Raw genomic sequence first — 24,299 nt, 5'->3', positions numbered from 1 at the left:
ATCCCATTTCTACAAGTCTTGGCTTCCCCAACCAATTTTACTTGAATTGCCATTGTTGTAACCTATTTTTCTTCTTCCACACTTTATATTATTCTAGGGTTGAGATACCTACAGAGACCTGAAAGATAATGCAAATTAATGAAGCAGTAGAGGATAGGCTTTTTTGCTTGTTGAACGTATAAGATATTTCTCACTTCCAAAAAATGTATGTTCTGTTTAGTCAAGGCAGGTTAACTGCAGTAACAAAATACCCTCACATCTGAGTGGCTTAACGTAATACATTCCTCATCCATGTTACACACCAGAGTAGATTTGGGGCTGTGCTCCATGCTGTCATTCAGGGATCCAGCTTACTTCCAGTTTGAAGCTCTATGACTCCCTAATCCTCCATGGAATCTTTTGCATTTGGATAAAGGAGAAGTTATGAAGAAGGTACATCCATTTTTAACCCTTTCAACCTATGTGATCCTGCCACTTGATCACATTCTGTTGGTCTAGATCCCAAAGGGCTGAGAAACTTAGAACCCATGAAGAAGAAAAGGACACAGATGCTGGTGAACACCAGAAATCTCTACCATATGTAGTCCTCTGAATTAGCAGGGAGGTGGCAGACACTTCTCTTTCTTTGCTTACTCAAGAGGAAACAAAAACTTCTAAAGAGCAAGAGCCTTTCCTCTTCTTTGATGTTGCTGGATCCTAGAACCTGCCTGCCACAACTGAGACTATAAAAATGCCAGACGCATTTCTTTCCTGGCATCCCTTTCAGCTAGAGACAGCCCTAAAACACACTTCCAGTGAGACATAGGGAAAATATGGCTGATTTCTTGCCTGATAACATGAAAAAAGTGCAAAAGCAGTGGTATTTTCCTGTTCCTTCCTTCTTTCCTCAGTTTGGGTGCAGTTGACGGAGTGCAGCTGCCTTGCAATCATGGGGCAACAGGCTGGAGGATGAAGCCAATGTGTACAAGAGGGTAGGGTGAAAGAAACAGCCTGGGTCCTCGATAACATTATTGAGCTACTGAACAAATCACAGGCCTGTTCAGCTTTGGGCTTTCCTATTCTGGAAGGAAAAAAAATAAAACAACCCTTTTATGTAGGCTTCTCTCTGGGTATTCTGCTAGTTGCATTCCTAAACATCCTAACTGGTATACTCAGCAGGTCCAGTGGAGTGGTGAGGATGGGAAGTGACAGCTGTCATTGGAGACTGATTAAACTGAATTCAAAGGAAACAATGGCCATAAGAAGGCTGGCTATGATGGGAGGTAGGGAAAAAGGAGATTCAGCTTAGAACTTTTTTCTATAGACAGTGTATGTGGGGATTAAGGGTATAGACTCTGGATTCAGAAAGACAGTGGCTTGGATTCTAATGCTATCAGTTGTTAGTTATGATCAAGTTGCTTAATCTCACTTAGGCTCTTTTTCCTTGTGTGTAAAATGAAGAATAAAGCAGAGCATATCAAAGAATCGTTGCAAAGGCTAAGTAAAGTCACATAGGCTAAACTCTTAGCACAGTGCCTAGCAAGTGTTTAATACATGTTAGCTATGATTTAGGTGATCACTGATCTTTAGTCTTTTATATCTGCTAATGCATATCTCCCCCTGGATTGCCCCATACATACCTCAAACTTCTAGTGTCTGCCCTTTCCCTCCCTCCCACCATATGCTCTTCATTTCTGCAAGTTAGGCCAATGTCTTGGGGTAGCAGAAAGACATGTGGTGTGCTGTATGAAACTAGATGTTGGGGCTTGGGCAGATTTGATTCATGGAGCATGCTATGAGCTGTCTGCTTATCCGAGGAGCCCAATAAAAGCTGATCTCATCCTACTGATTGAGTTTGCTGACACTCTCATCATTTCCTTGTACAGTTTTTATGGTTCAGAATGACTGTTGCCAGCATCTAGAAGGAATTACTTTTCCAGGCAGTGCAATCATGCTATTTATCAAAAGAAACATTGGACAATCAAAATGGGCTGCAGAGCTGTGTCCTGAGCTATCTGGCCAGCTCCTGGCAAGAAGCTTCTTTGTCCTTTAAAGACTGAACTTTATCCTCAAGCAGTAACAGGACTGGAATGAAAGGAGTTTGGAATTATTCAGCTTTGGTATGTGAAGAATAACTTACTGTGTATGCATATGAGGGGACATTTTTAAAGGAAGAAAACAAAGGATGTTTGTCTCTGCCTCACTGACCTCTCCATTTTAACCTTGTTCATTTTGCTTGAAGGATGTTTTGACTCTGTTTATGAATACAAATATTTTATGTAATTCATTCATTTATTCAATATTTGCTGATTGTCTTCTCTGGCCTCAGCACTGCTGAAGGTACTGGGATAAAATGCCACATGAGTCAGAGGAGGTTCCTGCTTCCAAGGAGGCTGAGCCTCAGCTTTTGGGGTACATGATGTAACAGACCTGGGTTGAAGGGATTAGATGTGGCAAAGAGGAATGTTCCAGGAAACAAATGTCAGAATTGTTCTAAGGGGAGTGTTGGCTGTAGAACATATACCTCTTAAAATGTCAGAGATGCCATAGAACAAATATGAGTTTTTCTATCATGCTTCTACCTATAGTTTTTCACTATAGCATTGAAATATGCAGAGCTCCTATTTAAGTCAAAAGCTATTATATAATCTTTTCTGAATGAAGTCAGTAATTACTCCTTATAATATGGTTTATTATAAGAAATTGATAAAATCTTAGATCTCAAAACATAATATGCACAATAAAATCCTGATATAACATAGTTAATCTATACTTCGGGGGTTGGCTCAGTTTCCTTCAATTATCATTGTAAAAAGGTTTCACTATAATGAGAAGGAAGAGCAGATTAATTTGTAAAAGAATTAGATATGCTGGTTTAGTTCAACCAAGAAAAACAAGCAGTAGGAAGAAATGTGGATAAGTGAGACACTGACAAAGAATACAAAACATCAGTGAGTCCTTAAGATAAATCTACTTCAGCACTTTGTTCTAATAATTGCAGGTGAAATTAACTATTTTGGGGGAAGAATAACAGGAATGAATCAATTCTATTTCAGGTTGGCATTTTCATGTGAGGTTTTAAGCATTTGTAATTTCAAGTTGAGTAGGTTAAGAAATGGAAAATATGGCATTTGAAAATTTTAATGAATATCTATGTTTATGGATACTGTTTTTCTATGTAATATGTATGCATTTTTAGTATAACCATTTTCTTTCTCGAACACCTTTTTTTAGAACCACACCCCTTTCTAAAGTACCCTACATCCCTTGAGTTAATCTTTGAGCTTCTCAAAACAGTCTTCATGGAAATAAACTGATCCCATACCGTGGCCAGTCAATGTCCTTCTCATTTTAGAAATGAGAACAATGCCCATTCTCCTCCTCTCTGAATTCCTGGAGCTGTGAGTTGTGGCACTCAGGGGGGTTAGTGCTCACATTTTTTACCATGTGTCTTGTTTGCGGAGCCGAAGAGAAGATGAAACACGAACCCAGAGGAGCAGGATGACAGACAGTGAGAGTCCCTGGTTCCAAATGTTTCCAGGTTCACTGCCAGATTTCTGTTCTGAATTGTGTAAGACAAACTGCTATCCTGATTTGCTCGCTTTTGTTAAGCTAGTTCAAGTTGGGCTTCCATCACATGCAACCAAGTGATTCCTGACTGGTGCAATCATTCCCACCACTGCCCCGTGAAAGCCCTTCCATTAATTCAGGCTTTTCAGCCTATTTCCTGAACCCCATTTGTGTGCCTTCCTCTGCATCTCTGCATTGTAATTGCCATCACTTCATCTCCTGTGGAAGTGCAATCCTTACTTAGCATCCATCCCAAGTCCCTCTACCATTGCACACCTCTCAACAACCACCTTAGCCCTCAGCATTCCCTCCAACCTTGGAACTCACGTGGGCTTTGTTCTCAGTATGTGATCACTGGCTCTTTCCTTTTCTCCAAACTCCTTGAGTACTGAGACAGTATGTCTTACCTTTGTGTCTTTCCAGTGCCTTAAACATTGTAGCTACTCAGTTTTGATAAATATGATGTTGCCAACTATCATTTTATAGGTATGTAAGAATCTTGAAAGTACAATGGGAAATGAACTTAAATATAGTAAATCATTTTAGCTGAGTAATAATTTTAGGATTAGGTTAAATTGAATAACAGTAGTTCTTATAGTGACGAGTTTTATAGGAAGATGCTACTGTATTGTATACGTACACCCCGTTTGTTAAAGAGGATGTATATTGGAACACAGGATTGCTAAATTAATGTCATACAAGGTTGTTATAGCACAGCTGTCAAGACCAAGCATTCCTGGCATTTTATGTTGATGTTGAATACCTTTTCTATTTTCTTCAAGTGACTTGAAATTATGTCATGCTCCTGGCCAAGTCGTCTTCTAGGCAGGTCAATTGTCCCAAGCTACAGATATGTTTATGCTGCCATTCTAATGTCACTGTGCTTCCACCAATCCCTGAAAGAAATTGTCTTTTGAGCTTTACCCTGTTTCCACCTCTATTTCTTTGAGGGTAACACCAGCTGCCTTACAACTTAAATAAATAATACAGCATGATATTTTCCTTGCATTCTTGGACGCAAGCCCACCTCTATGACTTCCAAACATTTTGTTAGCTGTTAAAGTGCTTGACCAGACCAAAAATCATTGGCAGAAAGAAAGACTGAGGAACATGGACACCATACAGAACACATTCACTGTAGAAAGGCAAAACACAGTTACTGTAGGAGGGCAAAACAAGAGGGAACTCAGCAGTGAGCGTTTTTTAGCTTGTGTATAAACTCTTGCAGTTGTGTGCTTATTGTAGCAGTCAGACCACAGAGAAAATGTTTAGTATTGGAGAACTGAAATAGAGTGTATACTATATTGATATATGTGTACATACTTTGGGGAAATATTTCCAAAACAAAATGCTTTACAACAAATTAGGGGTAGATGAAACAGTATTAAACCAGGTAACTTGGACAGAAAAAGAAGTTAACTGTAAATATATATTCAAAGTTTCTAAATATGCCTTTTTTGCTGAACACAAATGGACTCAAACCGTAGTGCTTTGATTTAGGCTTGTGAACAGAAATTGAAGGAGAGAGATCCTTAAATGTAAAAAACTAGATCACAAAAATAACAGACCATAAGTCAGAATACCAAGGTAGTCATAAGCTTGAGCTGGAATGATGATTATTCTAGTTAGCAAAAACAGCAAGCTAGAGAGACAGACTATGATAAGCAGAATACAGGAACACGGAAATTTCAGAAAAGTTTGGGTCACAGGGCTTGGCAGGCTGGTGAGGGTCACCAGACTAAATATTATTTTCTCAAGATGCAGGACTTTTGACTGGAAAGTAAACTCTATTCTGGTGAAAATTCCGACAGCCCTCCATTCTAGTCAAATGACTGGCATCTGTATTATTTAAAAATAGTTTTGTATGGCTCAGGAAATGTGGGAGAAATACTTTTTTCTCAAAAAAACTAATACCTGCAAGTGTTGCATGTGGATAAGAGATAGCTCAGCATCACCGATCCATTGGGTTTCATCTTAATAAGAAAAATAAATTACAACCTTTTATTTTTAAAAAGGAGGTAGCACATTTGCTATGCAGGGAAAATTATAAATTAAGATTTCAGCTTCTGGCCCTGCAAGATCAGAAGAAATGCTGAGGGCTGTATTTCTGAGAAATGAGTACAGTAAAATACAGAGGAAAGAAGTCCCTCTTCCTATTGTGCTCCTAAGATGACAGCATAAATGGTCACATCTACTTAATTCCCAGGAACTGCATCACTTCTCTTTCCAGCAGGGCCGGTTTCATGGGTGCACAACCTGGTGCAGCTACACAGAACCCTTCTCTCAGAAGGGGTCCCATACTTGGTTTAGTGCTCTCCTATTGCTCTCTTGAATTCTTCATAATTTTAGTTTTGTGTTTATGGAATAAGGAACATCTACATGAGCAGAGGAGCCCCTGAAGGTACGGCTCACATGGGTTCAAGCTGGCAGGCACCCTAGCAGCAGGCAGTGGCACACAATGAGCATCTGACCTGGCAAGCACATGCCTTAAGCAGTCTGGGATCCCTTGGCTCCCCTAGTGGGATGGTGTGCAGCTGGGGGTCAAGACTCGGGTCTAGATTGGTGGTGATGACAGCAGTATCCCTGGCCCTGAAAAAGAGGTGGGTATGGCATGGGGGCAGCACTGGGACCTGGACTGTGACCCAGTTTGCAGACCATCTTGGGAGCCCATCCCTTTGACTTGTGCACAAATATTAATTCTCTACCTTGAGCTCTGATACAAGAACTGCTGCCACTAAGGCAGTAAATGTTGTCAGTAAATAATTAAAAAATAAAATCATATGAATGGGCATTGCAATTAAAGCAGATCAGTGAGCCATTATGATTCTTCAAAGAGTTTAGAATCTTTGGGTTTGAAAACCACTGCAGTCCTGAAAAACAAATATCCACAGACGTAGACATATGATAGTTCTATTTTTAATTTTAATTTTTAACTTTTTGAGGATGCTACGTACTGTTTTTCATAATGGCTGTGCCAACCACATTCAACATAAACAGTATGCAATGGTTCCCTTTACACTACATTCTCATCCATACTTGTCATTTTTTTCCTTTTCTATTAAAACCATTCTAACAGGTGTGAGGTCATATCTCATTGTAGTTTTAATTTGCGATTCCCTGATGGTCAGTGATGTTGATCATTTTTTATATGCCTGCTGGCTATTTGTATGTCCACTTTGGAGAAGTATCTATTGAGATCCTTTGCTTATTTTTAAATAGGGTTATTTGTTTTCTTGTTATTTGAGTTTTTTACACATTTTTGATATTTAAGCCCTTATCAGATATATGGTTTGCAAATGTTTTCTCCCATTCCATAGGCTGTCTCTTTATTCTGTTGATTATTTCCTTTTTTATGCAGAAGTTTTTATTTTCATATACTCCTGTTTTGTCTATTTTTGCTTTGGTTGCCCGTGCTTTTGGGGTCACATTAAAAAAATCATTGTCCAGTCCCACGTGAAGGAGCTTTTCGTTTCTTAGTGTGCTTTTCGTATCATTTTCTTCCAGTAGTTTTACAGTTTTAGGTCTTAAATGTAATTCTTTAATCCATTTGAGTTTACTTTTGTCTATGATATGAAATAAGGGTCTAATTTCATTCTTCTACATGTGGATATCCAGTTTTCCCAACACTGTTTACTGAAGAGGCTGTTCTTTCCCCATTATGTATTCTTGAAATGTTTGTCAAAAATCAATTGACCATAAATGCATGGATTTATTTCTGGGCTCTCTATTCTGTTCCATTGGTCTATGTGTCTGTTTTTATGCCAGAACCATACTGAATTTGTTTACTGTAGCTTTGTAGTATATTTGAAGTCAGGTAGTGTGATGCCTCCGGCTTCATGGTGTTTTTTTTATTTGTTTAGTTTTTTGTTTTTTGCTACAGATTGATTGGCTACTCAAGGTCTTCTGTGCTTTCATGCAAGTTTTAGAATTGTTTTCCCTATTTCTGTGAAAAAAATGCAATTGAAACTTTGATAGACATTATATTGAATCTGTAGGTTGCTTTCGGGTATATGGATGGGGAGACATATTTACTCTAATCAGTCATTAGTGTAAAGAAGTAGATCATCTCAATGGAACAGAACAGAGCCCTCAGAAATGATGCCGCATAGCTACAACTATCTGATCTTTGACAAACCTGACAAAAACAAGAAACGGGGAAAGGATTCCCTATTTAATAAATGGTGCTGGGAAAACTGGCTAGCCATATGTAGAAAGCTGCAACTGGATCCCTTCCTTACACCTTATACAAAAATTAATTCAAGATGGATTAAAGACTTATATGTTAGACCTAAAACCATTACAATCCTACAAGAAAACCTAGGCAATACCATTCAGGTCATAGGCGTGGGCAAGGACTTCATGTCTAAAACACCAAAAGCAATGGCAACAAAAGCCAAAATCGACAAATGGGATCTCATTAAACTAAAGAGCTTCTGCACAGCAAAAGAAACTATCATCAGAGTGAACAGGCAACCTACACAATGGGAGAAAATTTTTGCAACCTACTCATCTGACAAAGGGCTAATATCCAGAATCTACAATGAACTCAAACAAATTTACAAGAAAAAAACAAACAACCCCATCAAAAAGTGGGCAGACGACATGAACAGACACTTCTCAAAAGAAGACATTTATGCAGCCAAAAAACACATGAAGAAATGCTCCTCATCACTGGCCATCAGAGAAATGCAAATCAAAACCACAGTGAGATACCATCTCACACCAGTTAGAATGGCCATCATTAAAAAATCAGGAAACAACAGGTGCTGGAGAGGATGTGGAGAAATAGGAACACTTTTACACTGTTGGTGGGACTGTAAACTAGTTCAACCATTGTGGAAGTCAGTGTGGCGATTCCTCAGGGATCTAGAACTAGAAATACCATTTGACCCAGCCATCCCATTACTGGGTATATACCCAAAGGACTATAAATCATGCTGCTATAAAGACACATGCACACGTATGTTTAATGCGGCACTATTCACAATAGCAAAGAGTTGGAACCAACCCAAATGTCCAACAACGATAGACTGGATTAAGAAAATGTAGCACATATACACCATGGAATACTATGCAGCCATAAAAAATGATGAGTTCGTGTCCTTTGTAGGGACATGGATGAAACTGGAAAACATCATTCTCAGTAAACTATCGCAAGGACAAAAAACCAAACACCGCATGTTCTCACTCATAGGTGGGAATTGAACAATGAGAACTCATGGACACAGGAAGGGGAACATCACGCTCCGGGGACTGTTGTGGGGTGGGGGGAGGGGGGAGGGACAGCATTAGGAGATACACCTAATGCTAAATGACGAGTTAATGGGTGCAGGAAATCAACATGGCACATGGATACATATGTAACAAACCTGCACATTGTGCACATGTACCCTAAAACCCTAAAGTATAATAAAAAAAAAAAAAAAAAAAAAAGAAGTAGATCATCAACAAATTTTATTAGGTCTGATGAGAAAAATATTACAGTGTACATCTCTCCTCATACCAATTTTGAATCCTTTAGAGATTGTTTCTCAAAGCATAATCTATTGACTGCCTGTGTAAATAAGTAAATAATAAATATATACCTGGACTACGGGAAGGGGAATTTGTTAAAAATGGTTTCTCCCTGGCAGCATCCCATCAGAACGCCTAAGGATGCTGCCTTGGAATTCATATTTTTAACAAGCTCCCTAGGTAATTCTGATGCACACTTGGAAACTACTGTCTCAAGAGAAAGGAAAGGCAGAAAAATGAAGTTATGAGAGCTCTGGCCAGCAAGACTTCTTTTTTCTTCTTCTTTTTTTTTTTTTTTTTTTTTTTGAGATGGAGTCTTGCTTTGTCAACCAGGCTGTAGTGTAGTGGCATGATTTCAACTCATTGCAACCTCCACCTCCTGGGTTCAAGTGATTCTCCTGCCTCACCCACTGGAGTCGCTAGGATTACAGGCGCATGCCACCATGCCCAGCTACTTTTTGTGTTTTTAGTAGAGACGGGGTTTCGCCATGTTGGCCAGGCTGGTCTCAAACTCCTGACCTCAGGTGATCCACTCGCCTCAGCCTCCCAAAGTGCTGGGATTACAGGCATGAGCCACCATGCCCGACCCAGTAAGACTTCTTGCCATATCTAGTGCTTCAAGGAAATGCATGTTGAGGTGGTGGGGAATGGGAAATAGGCACACTAGAGGCCTGGAAGTCCTTAGGAGCTTGAGACAGTGAATGTGTCCATGAATCACCGATACAAAGCCAGCACAGGTAAATCCTATAGGAACGTTGACCAAATGCCTGTAATATTGTTGAAAAGCAAAAACACTCAGACCAATGCCATCATTTTGACAGAGATGTAAGAAGAGACCTATGTATGTAAGCAGATATGTTTATTTTACTAGTTGTCTTAGACACAAAATAATTTCAAAAAAAAAATTAGAACCACAAATTGTAGTTCTCAGTACCAGATTTATTTTACAATCGATTGTCAGGCTTAATTATAGTTGAAAAATTACTCCTAGAAAATGCCTAGCAAATCTATGTTGTACACAACTTAGAAAAGAGATCTTACAGAGTGTTTAGGAAGAGGAAACATTTTTAAGTTTTTACAAAGCATAAAATGGAAAGAGAATTTCCCCTATAATTCTATTATTAGATTTTGTACCAAATGAGTGTGGAAGTACAGTTCAACATGTCTAATAGAACTTTGTTCAGAGACAGCAAGAGTTTTGCTACGTAATTCTTGAGAATGGAGCAACTTTCCTTCACTGGTCCCCACCTTTCTCAATCCACCAGTACCACAGTTTTACCCAGTGACCCTCAGCTTTTTGGGATACTCAAGTCATAGAATCTCAAGGTTTAAAATACCGAGTTATTTATTCTAATCTCCTCTCTAGGACTTAAGTCCAACCTACAGTATATGTAAAACTGCTCCATTCTGGTAATGGAGACCTTATTCTCTCCATGGCAGTTCTCATTGCTAGAAAGAAAACCCAAATTTATCTCCTCTTTTATTTTACTCATTGTACATTGAACTTTTGAGGGCTGCTTCAACATGACACCTTTTAAAAATATTTAAAGAGAACAATCAGTCTGCCTTCTTTCTTCAGGCTAACCATCACCAATTCCTTTCTCATTTAGGTTATAGAAGATGGGGGAACATTTATCTTCTTTTTTATGGCTACTGTATGTCTATTAATACAACCTAAGATTATATTAGCTTCTTTTCTGGTTGAGAGTCACACTCGGGTTAAGCTTGCAAGTGTATGAAATCTTTATGCCTTTCCCAAAAATGGTTCTGTGATGTCATTGTCTCCCTGCCTTTGTTGGTTTTTTTCTGCTTTTGTTCAGTGTCCTGGTCATACAGCTTTTTGTTTCCTGTTTCTCCCTTTCAATGTATTTGCTTTCTCTCTCAGCATCATGAAATCTGTAAATGTGATGAACACAATTTCAATATTTTTAACTGCGACATTGAGCAGGCAACATTCTGTATTCCACCATTAGAAACATCTTTTTAGGCTGGCAGTCTTCCATTAATCAGTATTTGATCATCATCTAGTTACAGATCCTCCTAAACGTCCTGATATCTGGTTCATATTTTTCTAACTTGACCATGGATTTTCAAATTCCTTTATACTCTCTGGATGCATTGTGTCTGTAACATTTTCCTAAGTCAGTTCTTTAACTCTATCTAAAAAGAAACCAAGTTTGACCTATTTTACATCAAAATCTTTACTTACCCACCTGGATGAGGCAGTGGGTTGAGTGGTGATGAGCAGGTTGTGAAGGGCCTTGAAAACCATGCTGAGGGGTTATGACTTTGTTTTGTAGACAACAGGGGGCCTTCTGCAGTTGAGCAGAGAAGCAATATAATTGCATCCAAGTGTGATATGTAGTACTGCCCAGATGCTGAAAGAAGCTGGGATCCAGAAGTTCTGAGAAACTGCAGCTAGAAGTAGTGGGGCTAGGGCATGCATCACACATAACACATTAAGGAGGGAATTCTGCAGCAAAGGTCATCAGTTTTTGGCCAGTGGAAATTTTCCTAACTGAAATGATGGTGTTGAGACATTCCTGAAGCTCTTTCAAAATCAGATTGGCAACATGACTTCCTCCTTGTACAGAGCCAAAAATCTTACCCTTTGCAACTGCCTCCTGTTTGTCCTGGTTCTCCCCTAGTAAGCAACTTTGAAAGCTTATCTAATCATCTTTCTGTATAACAGGTTCTTAAATATTTTAAAACAGTGCTCGTTTTTCTTTTATTCAAACTAAACATGTCCAATTTCTGTACTAGAAATGTTATTGGCTTAGCATTATCTGAAATAGGGGAGTAATTTTCTTATGCAATATGTTTTACTGGAAAATGTAAATCCAATTTTCATAACTTATCTTTTCTTATACCAGTAGGGTTTAATATGTAAAGAAAGTTTTTTAAACCTGAAGTCTCTTTTTTTTAAGATTTAAAAAACCAGATTTTTAAAAAGGCATGAATATCTCCCTCATTTACTTGGTTTCTAAAGCAACATTTTCATTAAAAAAATCTATACTAATTAGACCTTTTAGAAAATAAGAAAGTATAATTAATTGAAATGTTTTTGCTTGAAAAGCCTTTTTGTTTGTTTTTAACGTTGAAAATAGTTTCCTGACATAGGAAATGAGGAGAAGCCTAGTTAAATTCTTTTAATTTATTTAAATTTGTAGCAAAAGTAATTGCACCAACCTAATAGGAGTTTCTGCTATTGTTCTGCTCATCCATGGTAGAAGCAATTTAAAAACTTTACTTTTCATGAATTATTCTTTACCAAACAGCAAGAAACAACCAACCAGGAGGCAGGTTGAACCAGGTGAAGGGAAAGAGAGGGAAGAAGATCTTCTTTTTTTTTTTTTTTTTTTTTTTTAATTAAAAAGTTCACAACTTGGGGAAGGCAGAAAAGATCACACACAAGGCTGTCACTTCACACTTGGAAGGTTGCACAGCGGCCGGGCAGAGGTGCTCCTCACATCCTAGACGGGGCAATAGCTGGGCAGAGGCGCTCCTCACTTCCAGACAGGGCGGGGGCCGGGCAGAGGCGCTTCTCACAGAGAGGGAAGATCTTCTAATGCCTTGGCTGGAGCAAAGAAGCTATGGTGATTAAAGGTAAAATCATAAAAGTGAAAAATTGATCTTGATGGACTAGCTTGGTGTCAGGATGAGGACTTTAGCTTTGCCATGGTAGACAAAATGGAAGCCACTGCAGTTCTTTTTTTTTTTTTTTTTTGAGACGGAGTCTCACTCTTTGGCCCAGGCTGGAGTGCAGTGGCGCGATCTCGGCTCACTGCAAGCTCCGCCTCCAGGGTTCAAGCCATTCTCCTGCCTCAGCCTCCGGAGTAGCTGGGACTACAGGCGCCCGCCACTGCGCCCAGCTAATTTTTTGTATTTTTTTAGTAGAGACGGGGTTTCACCGTGTTAACCAGGATGGTCTCGATCTCCTGACCTCGTGATCCACCCGCCTCGGCCTCCCAAAGTGCTGGGATTACAGGCGTGAGCCACCGCGCCCGGCCGCCACTGCAATTCTTTAGGTGAGACGGAATGAATTACAATGTCTGAAAAAAATTAATCAGGAAGCTGTGTGCTATGAATTAAAGTGAGCCAGGAGATCAGTTGGAAGCTTGCAATAAACTAGAAATGAGTTTTTGCATTTTGATTATGGCGAAGGCAATGACAAAGAAAAAAATATAAAGAATTTGTTGGACAAAGGAGAGAGAAGTTATTGTATGTATGTCAATGGTGCATGATGGGCTCGTGCCCTGAAGTTGTTGAGCTCTATCCACTAGGTCAGGGTTTCTCAGTCTAGTACTGTTGGCATTTTGGGCTGGGTGAGTCTTTATTGTGGGGCGGCTGTCCAATGCATTGTAGGGTATTTAGTAGCAGTCTTGATCTCTACCCAATAGATGACAAAAGTACCCCAAATGGGCATTTTGTTTGACAGTAGTACAAATAAAAATGTCTTTAGACATGGCCAGATGTCTCTTGAGGGTAAAATTTATCTTTGTTGAGAAGCACTGGCCTCGACCCCTCCTTGGGCACAGCTATCCTTCCATGCCCAACCCCTGGAGAAGCTGTGCTGGTATTCAGCATTTTCTGTTCATTGAACTACCACAACTGACTTATGATCTTGGTTCCCTCACATAGTGGAAAAAAAAACAGATTGGAAAAATGGAGAAAGAGGACAGCTAGCTTTTAAAAATTTTATTAGTTTTATTACTTGTTTAAAATAATATTAAATAAATGCTTAAGTATAAGGAATTTCTTGCCTTCATTTTCTGTTTGATAATACCTTCCTTTAAAGCCCATGTTTTCTGCTTTAATTCTTTTTTCCTCCTTCTCTCATTTCTTCAATCCTGCCTTTTTACTCTGCTTTCATGTTTTTCCTATCTTATCAAATCTATATATTTGATTATTGCAAATCATTTTTAGAAGCAGGAGAGGTAGTAATAAACAACAGCAAGAGGTCTTATTAGCTCTATATCATTTCCCCTTCTGCTAGTAGTTTATCTTCTCAATTCTACATTTTTAAAATCCCAATACCAATAATTTCAAGTATTTATAACCTAATTTTAAAAACAAAGCATAGATTAAAAGCAGATTGATTATAATACAGTGTTGAATTAGAGCCATTATCTTATACCTTTTAATTTCATTTTAATGAGTAGATATTCTCCAGGGAACTATAACTTTCTGGTCTTTCACAGTCTGTATGAATCTCTTGATAATGGCTGATTTCTTAAAGACAAATTCTTGCTGAAGTGAAATTAAGATTAATTCCATGTTCTTCCCTACTCAGTTTTTAATGATCTTCTTTTCTCTTTGATAAGCTTTTCCTGAGAGATCTGAATCTTTAATATTTCTTGCCCTATTCAGGGACACAAAGTTCTGCTAGATTACAATGTAACTTGCCCTGATACAGCATCTCCGGATCTTAGAGGGAGGCCATTCACATCACGGCTGCAGCCTGTTAACCTGGGGGCTTCGACCTGTGCTATCATTTCCTCAATTGTACATCCTCCTCATTTACTGAACTTTGATTTTTTTTAAAGAATAATTGGTCCTACTTAGACATATCAAACACTTGCAATATTTGGGCTTTATTGGAATCCAAATACAAACAAAATATTTAAATACATACACATTTATGAGGTATTGGAGAAATTTGAACATTGACAGTATATTTGTTGATGTTAGAAAACTGTTATTTTTAAAAGATATCATGACTGTATTGTGGTTTGGTTTTAAAAAGAGTCCTTTTAAGATATATAGTGATATGTTAACAGATGAAATGACATTATAGCTGGATATGTTTCAAATGAATCTAGGGGAAGATAGGGGAGATGGGTGGGATATAGACAAAGGGAAATGGCCATGAGTTAATTGTGGAGCTGGGCGATGCTGAGCTTATGGGATGGGGTTTATTATTTTGTTGTGCTCTTCTCTCTAGTGTGCATATGTTAGACATTTCATTTTCCATAATAAAAATACACAGCATCATATTTAATGACAGCAAAAGTTAAGAGAAATGGGTAAAAGATACAACCTCCTGCCAATAATTTAGGTGCTCAGGGAAGGGGCCTCTCTTCAGGCTCTGAGGGTGTGTATTAAATATTTTAATTGGCTTAGATGAATTTTATTTCCATTTTCACTGATTCCTTTCGGTAGGGTATGTGATGCAATTCTTGCCTACGAGGTGGAAGAATGTTTGCTGGGGTCTTCAGGGAAAGGTTTTCTTATACCAAAAAAGAAACATCAGAGGAGATGGCCTCTTCTCTCTCTGGGTGTGGTCATGATTGTATATAATATCTGGATCTGTTGCAGCTATCTCCTGATTATGAGGGGCCTGGCCTGAGAGTAAAGTGAGAGATACCCTAAGGATGGTAGAGTGGAAGATGGAAATTACCAGGATCGCTGATGACACTATTGAACCACTGAGATAAACAATGTTAGATTTTCCTTAAGTCTGGACTTCTTATTACATGGAATAGTAAATGTTCTTATTGTTTAAGTAATTTTAAGTTAGAATTACATGGTTTCTTTTTGTTTTTTTTTTTTTGCTGCTGAAAGCATTCTAAGTAGAGTCTGTGCACCTTCCACAACCTAGAAATTGTAATCTCTACAGGTATATACCCTAAAGAAGCTCTTGTACATGTAAGCTGGAAGGCATGTTTAAGAATGTTCATAATATTTTTTATAATAGAGCCAAACTGGACACAGCCAGTTGTCTATCAATAGTAGAATAGGCTGAGCATGGTAGCTCACTCCTGTAATCCCAGGACTTTGGGAGGCTGAGGCAGGTGGATCACTTGAGGCCAGGAGTTCTAGACCAGCCTGGCCAACATGGGCAAACCCCACCTCTACTAAATATACAAAAATTTTTAGCCAGGCATGGTGGCACACACCTATAATCGTAGCTTCTCAGGTGGCTGAGGCAGGAGGATTGCTTGAACACAGGAGGTGAGGTTGCAGTGAGCCCAGATGGTGCCACTGAACTCCAGCCTGGGTGACAGAGCGAGACTCTGTCTCAAAGAAAACCCCCCCAAAACAGTGGAATAAATGACTAAAATATGGTATGTTTACATATATGAAATATGTGGAATATTATACAGCAATGACATGAACAAATTATAGCTCTACACATCAACTTTGTTAAATCTAAAAATATGTGTTAAATGAAAGATGTCAGATAAAAAGTTTACATATGATGTGATTCTATTTAATAAGCAAAAATTAGAAAATACATTATTGGGGAATAAGTAGTAAAACTATAAAGCAAGGGAACAGCTATTACATACATAAGAGAACGATTTAACCTAGAGGGAAGAAGGAGGTACAAAAAGGAGGGGCATGTGAAGGTTTCCCTGGGACTAACAATATTCTCATTCTTTATTTGGCTGGTGATTTCACAAGTGCTTGCATTATTATTATTAACTTTTAAAATGTGTATCTGTTTAATTGCTTTTCTATGTGCACATTGGTATTACTTCAATAGAATTTTTTAAAAAGTCCTTACCAACACAGGAAGTGTTGAGTGGTAGAAAAAGAACTGGATATGAAGTTAGAAAAAAATTAAAATCAAGATTGCCACTCACATTTTTCTTGTTTTGACCATGGCACTACCAAAGGCTCAGTTTCTGTTCCTGTAAAATGAAGAATTGAACCAACTGAGGCCCTTCTTGCTGTAACTTTCTATTTTTTAATTAGTTATCACTTCATTCTGTCTTTTCTTCCTTTTTCAAGCTCACAAGCTACTGGTCTTGAGTACAAACTGTGTGAAATTTGTGAAATTGATCACAGAAACTTCTGCAGTAAATACAACCATGAAAACAGCATGGCTAGTAGAAAGCCCTGAAATACATCTCTGGGCAGGGTTTCAGGGAGAAGTTTAGTCTCATTTAATTGGCTGTCTCACTTCTCACATTGCTCTATTTCTTCTCATTCTGAACTTAGTTTAAATGGCCAGTTAAAAAACATCTTGTTTGTGCTTTCTTGGTGGAATTATATTTTGGTCTAAGGCCTGTAGCTTATGGTCAAGAGATAAGATGCAGATACAGAAGTTTTTCTTGACCCCATTGTTGCTTGATGCAGAAGTTTTTCTTGACCCCATTGTTGGACTTGCGATGGGGGTGCCCCATTTACTTGGCCCACCACACTCAACCTCTTGTGTGAGGGAGTGTGTGAGCAAGTGAGTGTGGGATCTGACTGGCTGCTTTTGGCGCCGGCAGGAGCAGGCTCCACACAGGCCCCATGGCGTTGCCCAGGTGGGGGTGCCTGTGACCCCTGAAGCCCCAGAGGGTTTTTCTCTCTTAGCTCTGCTGTCTGTGGACAGCCATGTGTTACCTGCTCAGTGGGCCCCTTGCCTCATTGCGCAGGGCAGCTGCCCTCCACCAGCAAGGGCAAATGGCCAGTGTGACAGCCTTTTTTGGGTACCCACACATGTTGGGTCCCAAGCTCTTGTCTGCCGTCCAAGAAGGATGAAGTTGCGTGGATGCTTGAAGGATGGTGAAGGTAGAGAATTTTATTTAGTGATGGAAGTGGCTGTCAGTGGAGAGGGGAGCTAGAGAGGGGATGAGACAGGCAGATAACCTTCCCTTAAGACTGGCCATCTCCAGCCATCTCTCCTCCAAAGTCCAGCAGTCCCTCTGAAGTCAAGTTATCTCTTTCCAGTCAATCCACTTCTTTCTCTTTCTACTGACTGAGTCTTGGGTCTTTATAGGCACAGAATGGGGGGTGGGGCAGGGCGTAGGTAATTTTGGAAAAGGCAACATTCGATTAATAAAAAGACACTATTCAGAAAGAATCAATTGAGAGAGAGTGGGCAAACAGGGATTGGGCTGTGAGTTTCAAGCTTTTAGGCTCAGGGATATGGTTTTGCTGGGGACCTGCCCCTGTCTGCCTAGGATTTCTCTGCCTCCTGCCTCTATAACCATCATTCTGTCTGAGAAATTAATTGGGTATTTAGAAGCACAGGTTAGGGAAACAACTATTTAAGAAAGGAAAAGCTGCTTGAACATTTCTTCTGTGATACTGATTTCTCTCCTCTTGCAGATGAATGGGGGTTTGGGATTGGAGAATGCCAGGGATGCTCTTTGTGCTTCAGTTTTATTATTGCTTTTTGGCTCCGTCATCTACATCAGTGATTTTTTTTTTAATGATGTAAGTTTAGGATCATCTATTCTTAGCTAAAACTAATGAATAAAGGCATTTCCTCAGGCAAAATAAAGCATAGGAAAGGAACTATAGGTGATTAAAAACAAAGTGTAGTCGTCATTGGTCAAAGCTAGGATAAAAGAGCCATGGTACTGGAACTGAGCTATTTACAGCACTGAACTATTTAGGCAACCTGAGCTTGGTTCTTGTGGAGGCTGCTAGAGCACGAATCCTGCCTCCTCCTCTGGGATTTGTCACTCAACACTTGACTGGAGCCTGAATTGAAAGAAAGCAGGACTTTCCTTTCTAAATGATCATCTCAGTTTTTCTTCCCTTCTTCCAAAGCTTTTAGCTAATTGCTCACTGACACTCTCCCCAATACTTCTGTTATAATTCTACATGATTTCAAAATCCAGGTAGAATAAAACATATGGCGTGAACTCTCCTGTGAAGTCCTCACCACTCAAAATGGCCACTTTGTGTGTTTATGTTGTTGCTTAGTCTCTAAAGGCATTTATATTTGGAGCTCTAGTTCATACAACCAGGACAGATTAGGGAATCAGTAATATTCAAGTCTTCCTGAAGTGTAGGATTCACAACAGGAAGACATTATATGGAGGAACTATACGGCCACTTGAAATCCATAAATGTAGAGTAAATAAAAGCAAGTATTTTTCATCTTAGAAAAATGGCAAAATTTATAATCCTAAAATACCATATAAAAACCCTTTGAAGTTAGGTGAACAGAAAACAGTCTTAAATGAAACTAGAATATTTTCAGAGCATGTTTTTACCATTTAAAGGAAGCCAGGGAGTAAAACGGTCTTACATCAAATGTTATTTTATTTTATTGTCAAATTAAGGAAGCTCTGCTAAGTGGACCACAGATCAATGGAACATGGCACTTATTGCTTCTTTATGGACAAGAATACAGCATTTTGTGCTGCGTATTAACACTTATTTTCCTCTTCAGAGTTAAATCGACTGGGCACTGGTGGCTGAGTGGGTAAGGTGTACTCTTCTTGAGTGGGTTCAGTTTCTGTCCTGCTTACAAATAATCCATGAGAAGCAAAGTGCTGCAGCTCATGGATTAGTGGACTGAGAGCCAGGGAACCTTGGTTCTGGCCTAACTACTTATGTGGCCTTGAAAAGTCTCGTCACCTCCTTGGCCTCAGCTTCTTCACTTGCAAAGTGGGAAGGGTTAAGATAAATGTTACAGACATTGGAAGTGGAAAGTAATTTGTCAATGGGTGGAAATCTAAAATATGACCAAGCCAGGACTTTTGCCATACCATGTCAACATTTTAGGACTCAATAAATGTTTTAAAAATATTTCATAATGTTGGAAGTTATTTTGGCTCATAGATTGATTTTTTTTAAATTACTTTATAGTCTTTACATAACTGAAGGATCAGTTTTTCATCTTTTACAGCTTTATAAATACCTAACTGCTTAACATTTTTAATGTAAAACTTGCAAGGCATTTAAACTTTTAGACAATATATAGACGTCTATTTCTAGACTGTAAAGTTTAGATACAATGAGAGTGAGTCAGAGTTAAGTGTAAATCCCATGTTAGAATACCAAGCTTTTTCCATTTCTATTTGTCACAACTGCTCCAGTGAGTTAATTCAAGTGGGCTCTAGACCTTTACTGCCCTTTGATTTTCTAAATTCTTGCCTACTCAGATTGCTTAATACAGTACTCATGAACTGTAATATTCAAATGGAGATGAGGTTTTTGACCTTTCCCCTGGATTGTTTTTCACAGTGATGATGGATTTACAAAAATCCATCTATTTTTATTGCCACGCCTTTGTTAACAATGGCACGTATTTTTGCAAATCTTCTCTGTGGAATTAAATCAAGCTAATTGATCGATGTGTCTCAACCCCTTCATATTAATCCATTAAATATGTTAAAGAATGAGTGAGTGATTAATACCATTTTAAAGGATCAATCTATGACTTTGACCTACTAGGGACAGCTGAGGTATGGAATAAAGTAGTGAGTCAGGCTTTGGGATGTCAAATATAGTGAGATTTCAGAAAAACCATTGAAGATGCACACAGATTCTCTGATTTTTAATTTTGCTAGGTGCGAATGTTAAAAATCTCACAGCCAGTGTTAAGAATCACCATAATTTATAATAGAATGAGCTATTTTTATACTTAAAAAGTTGTTAGGACAATCTCAGAATTTAAAAAAATTAACAAATTTAGTTTTTTGAAAAACTTGACTCTGGTTTCTTCATTGGGGCTAGTAATGAGCATGTCTTAAACTGGCAGCTGTCCATGGACCAGTATTTTGGTATTTTCCCACCTCAACTATTTTATTATTTTCATTTCATGAAAAAATCCTGGTTATAATAAATATAATACATGAAGTTGACTTATGAACTTCTTCATGAGCCACAATTTACAGTTTGAAAATTAATTCTCTATGGTGTATGTACATCAGTGGAATTCCTGGTTTGTAAGGAATACGAATGTTCAGTTTTGATAGAAATGATGCTAAATTGCGTCTTAAAGTGTTCAAATCAGTTAATTTTTTTCAATGTCTTAATATGCAAATACCATTTTTCATAATTCTTTAACTGTTGATATTTGAGGTCTTAAAAGTTCATGTCAATTTTGACCATAGGTCGAAAATGGTATATTGTTTTAATTTGATTTTCTGAAGTTTTACAAAAATATATACTCTGGATACTAAGTTTTCTTTATATCTAATCTAAATGCTCTTCAATGCTGTTTGTCTTTTAATTATGTTTAGACTATCTGTGTTTATCTTAAATTTTAAATTTAGGTAATGTACTTATAGAAAAGTGCACATGTATGTATACAGCTGGATGAATTTTCAGAAAGTGTAATCACCCAGATCAGAAAAAAGAACATCAGCCCCCAGAGGCTGCCTCATATTCCTCTCTAATCACTACTCACTTACCCCTTCCTCAAAGTTAACCACTATTCTGATTTCAATCACCATAGACCAATTTTGCTTGCTTAAAAATTTACATAAGTGAACTCACAGAATAAGTTAGAGTATATTTTGATGTTCAGCCATTGTACATTTTATATAGTCAAATATATTTATCTTTCTTTTTGCTTTTTTTGGCAACTTGCTTAAGAAAACCTTTCCCACCCTAACTCATGCTTTTAATAGGTTTGCAGTTTTGATTTCCACATTTGGTTTCCTAACCAATCTAATTTTTTTCTTGTATGAGGTAGAAATATAATTTTTTTCTTTCTGAAAACCAAATGTACTGCATTGAACAGTGTCCTTCCCCAGGGATTTGTGATATACCGTAAGGCTATCTATTCTGTCTCATTACTTTATTTGTACATTCTTGTGAAGATAACAAGGTTTAAATTATTTTTCATGTCTTGCTATGTGGTAGCACAAACTTCTAATGTTATCCTTAAAAAAATTCTTGATATTCATACAGCTTTATAAAGTAAATTTTAAAATCAGCTTGTTTTTTTGCAAATTCTGATAGGAATTTTTGATTGGAATTGCATAAAATCATAAATTATTTAGAGAAATTTTTTTTAAATGTTGAATCTTATCCATGAACATGTTTTGTTTTTCTAATGATTTAATTCTTTATGTCTTCAATAGCTTTGTGCATATTTTAGCTAAAAATCTTGTGTATTTTAGACTAAACTCTGTACTTCTGAGTTGTTACTATTTTGAATGAAAATTTTTTAATTGGCTATTAAGTGTAAAAATAAATATAAATGTTTGAATGAATATCAATCGTGAGCCCAACAACTTTGCTGAATTTTCCTCTTAGTTTTAAAACACTGCATTTTGCCTTCCTTGGATTTCTCTGTGTGGTAAATTTTATCAACTATGAATTGTGACAATTTTGTTCCTTCTTTTCTCATCTTTATATCTCATTTGTTTTTCTTATTGCATTGGATGGGATTTATATCCAATTTTTTTTTCTGGATAAAGACAGTTAGCTTTATTTATGTAAATTAGAAAAATTATAGTATTATAATTCATCAAATGTTTTAATTCTTAACAATTTAAGAGTATAGGTATAAAACATAAAATAGAATATATCACATTATTCTTTTTTGAGTTAAAGTGTTTTCTTATTGGTACACATAAATTTTATGATAGAATGAAAAATAATGTCTGTTATTCTTGCTTTCATGGGAATGCTTCTAAAGTTTGTTATTTCATAAGGTGTTTGCTGTTAGCTTTCGAAAGCTCCACTTTAGGATGTTCTCCTTTGGTGCTGCTTTGCTAGGCTTTTTTCTTTCGTTTAATCATGAATGGCTATTGTTGCATTTTTATCAAGTTCGTCGTTAATCTATTGAGATGATCATTTAAATTTTGATGTAGTCAAATGTGTATTTCTTGTCCTTAATGCTTTTCTTGCGACTTTTTAAGTGTCTATTTTTCCCTAATGTATTTACATTGATAGGTTTTCTAATGATGAACTATACTTCCAAACTTACTTGGTTATGTTGTATTTTGTACACATACCTTACATATATAAAATTACAGATATATATGTGTATGTATATATATATATATATATACACAAACACATGAAGCTGGACTTGCTTAGCTCATATTTTATTTAAAAATTTTGTATTCATGTTCATAAGTGAAAATGGATTATAATCCTTTTCTTGTACTCTCTTTATCTTGGTTTGGTGTAAATATTATATTAATATCATAGATAAAACATTTTTAGTATTTGGAAGAGTTGTTATAAGATAGGGATTATCTATGCCTTCTAGTTCATATAAGATAGGTATTATTTGTGTCTTTAAGTTTTATAAAACTATATAGTTGTGACTCTTTGGGGACAGGTGGTTTTTAAAACTACTAGCTCAATTTGTTTAATATTTATTGACTCTCCATTGAGATTTTTAAAATATTTTATAGGTAGGTATACGAAATTTAACATTTTCCAGAAAACTTCCCATTTTATCAAATTTTAAAATTTATTACCATTAAATAGCCCAAGATTATTATTTTATCAAACCACAATTATAACTGATGTTAATTACCATTTTAAATTCCTGATATATTTAATTTGTGTATTCTCTCTCTCTTTCTTTTGCTCTCTCTTTCTCTCCTTCCCTCCTCCCTCCCTCCCAATTGTTATTTATTAGTAACAATCTCTTCTTTCCTCTCTGGAAAATTGTAAAATTTCTCTATAACTTTAATATTCTGAAATATCACTATACTGTATGTCATTGTACTTAATTGGCATTTTATTTATTTATTTATTTAGAGATATGGTCTCATTGTGTCATCCAGGCTGGAGTGCAGTGGTGCAATCTGTGCTTACTGCAACCTCCATCTCCCAGGTTCAAGTGGTTCTCATGCCTCAGCCTCCCAAGTAGCTGGGATTACAAGCATACAACACCACGCCTGGCTAATTTTTGTACTTTTAGTAGAGATGGGGTTTCACCACATTGGCCAGACTGATCTCAAACTCCTGGCCTCCAGCAATCCACCTGCCTCCACCTCCCAAAGTGCTGGGATTATAGGCATGAACCACCACACTCAGCCTTAATTGGCATTTTAAATATGAAGACCCACATCTTTACTTCTGGATAACTGTCAACCATTAGCTTTTAAATATTGTTTTTACTCTTTCTGTAATTCCTTTTAGATATTTATGATTTTTATTTAGAATTTTTTAAAGTTTATATTCTTCATGTCGCTTGATTTTTTTTAAAAAAATCTAATTTGTCTTTCATTTTGGAAATTTTTTTGAGGCCTCTTCAAATTTACTAATTTTTTCAATTGCTTTAATCTAGTATTTAATTCTTTGAGCTTTTTAATATCAATATACTATTTCACAACTCTTTTGGTTTCATAAAAAGTATTTCTTCATGTGTTTGAAGACTTTAAATATACACCTTTTAAAATCCCCTTTTTATTGTTTTGTTATTTCCGTTGGTGTGAGTTATGTCTGTTGTTTATTTTCTTGATGCAGACATTCTCATATGTTCTGCAGTTCTTGTCTGTGAGCCCATTTTCCTGAAGAATTGTCCTGTCTCTGAGCTCCCTTCTGTCTGTCCTGGGTTGTGGAGGTTTCCCTTTGAGGAGATATCATGG

General features: G+C 37.3%; 1 long non-coding RNA gene across 1 annotated transcript in view; it reads right to left on the bottom strand.

Moving 5' to 3' along the window:
- Positions 1-24,299, bottom strand: part of LOC134731845 (uncharacterized) — a 108,026-nt gene that overhangs the window by 33,903 nt on the left and 49,824 nt on the right. The window contains exon 3 of the long non-coding RNA XR_010114478.1: positions 4,313-4,445. This is a non-coding gene — a long non-coding RNA (uncharacterized lncRNA). The remainder of the gene's footprint in view (positions 1-4,312; positions 4,446-24,299) is intronic.

This window comes from Symphalangus syndactylus, chromosome 11, assembly GCF_028878055.3.
Source record: "Symphalangus syndactylus isolate Jambi chromosome 11, NHGRI_mSymSyn1-v2.1_pri, whole genome shotgun sequence".
NCBI classification, from domain to species: Eukaryota; Metazoa; Chordata; class Mammalia; order Primates; family Hylobatidae; genus Symphalangus; species Symphalangus syndactylus.
This window is presented reverse-complemented; position numbering and strand designations above follow the sequence as displayed.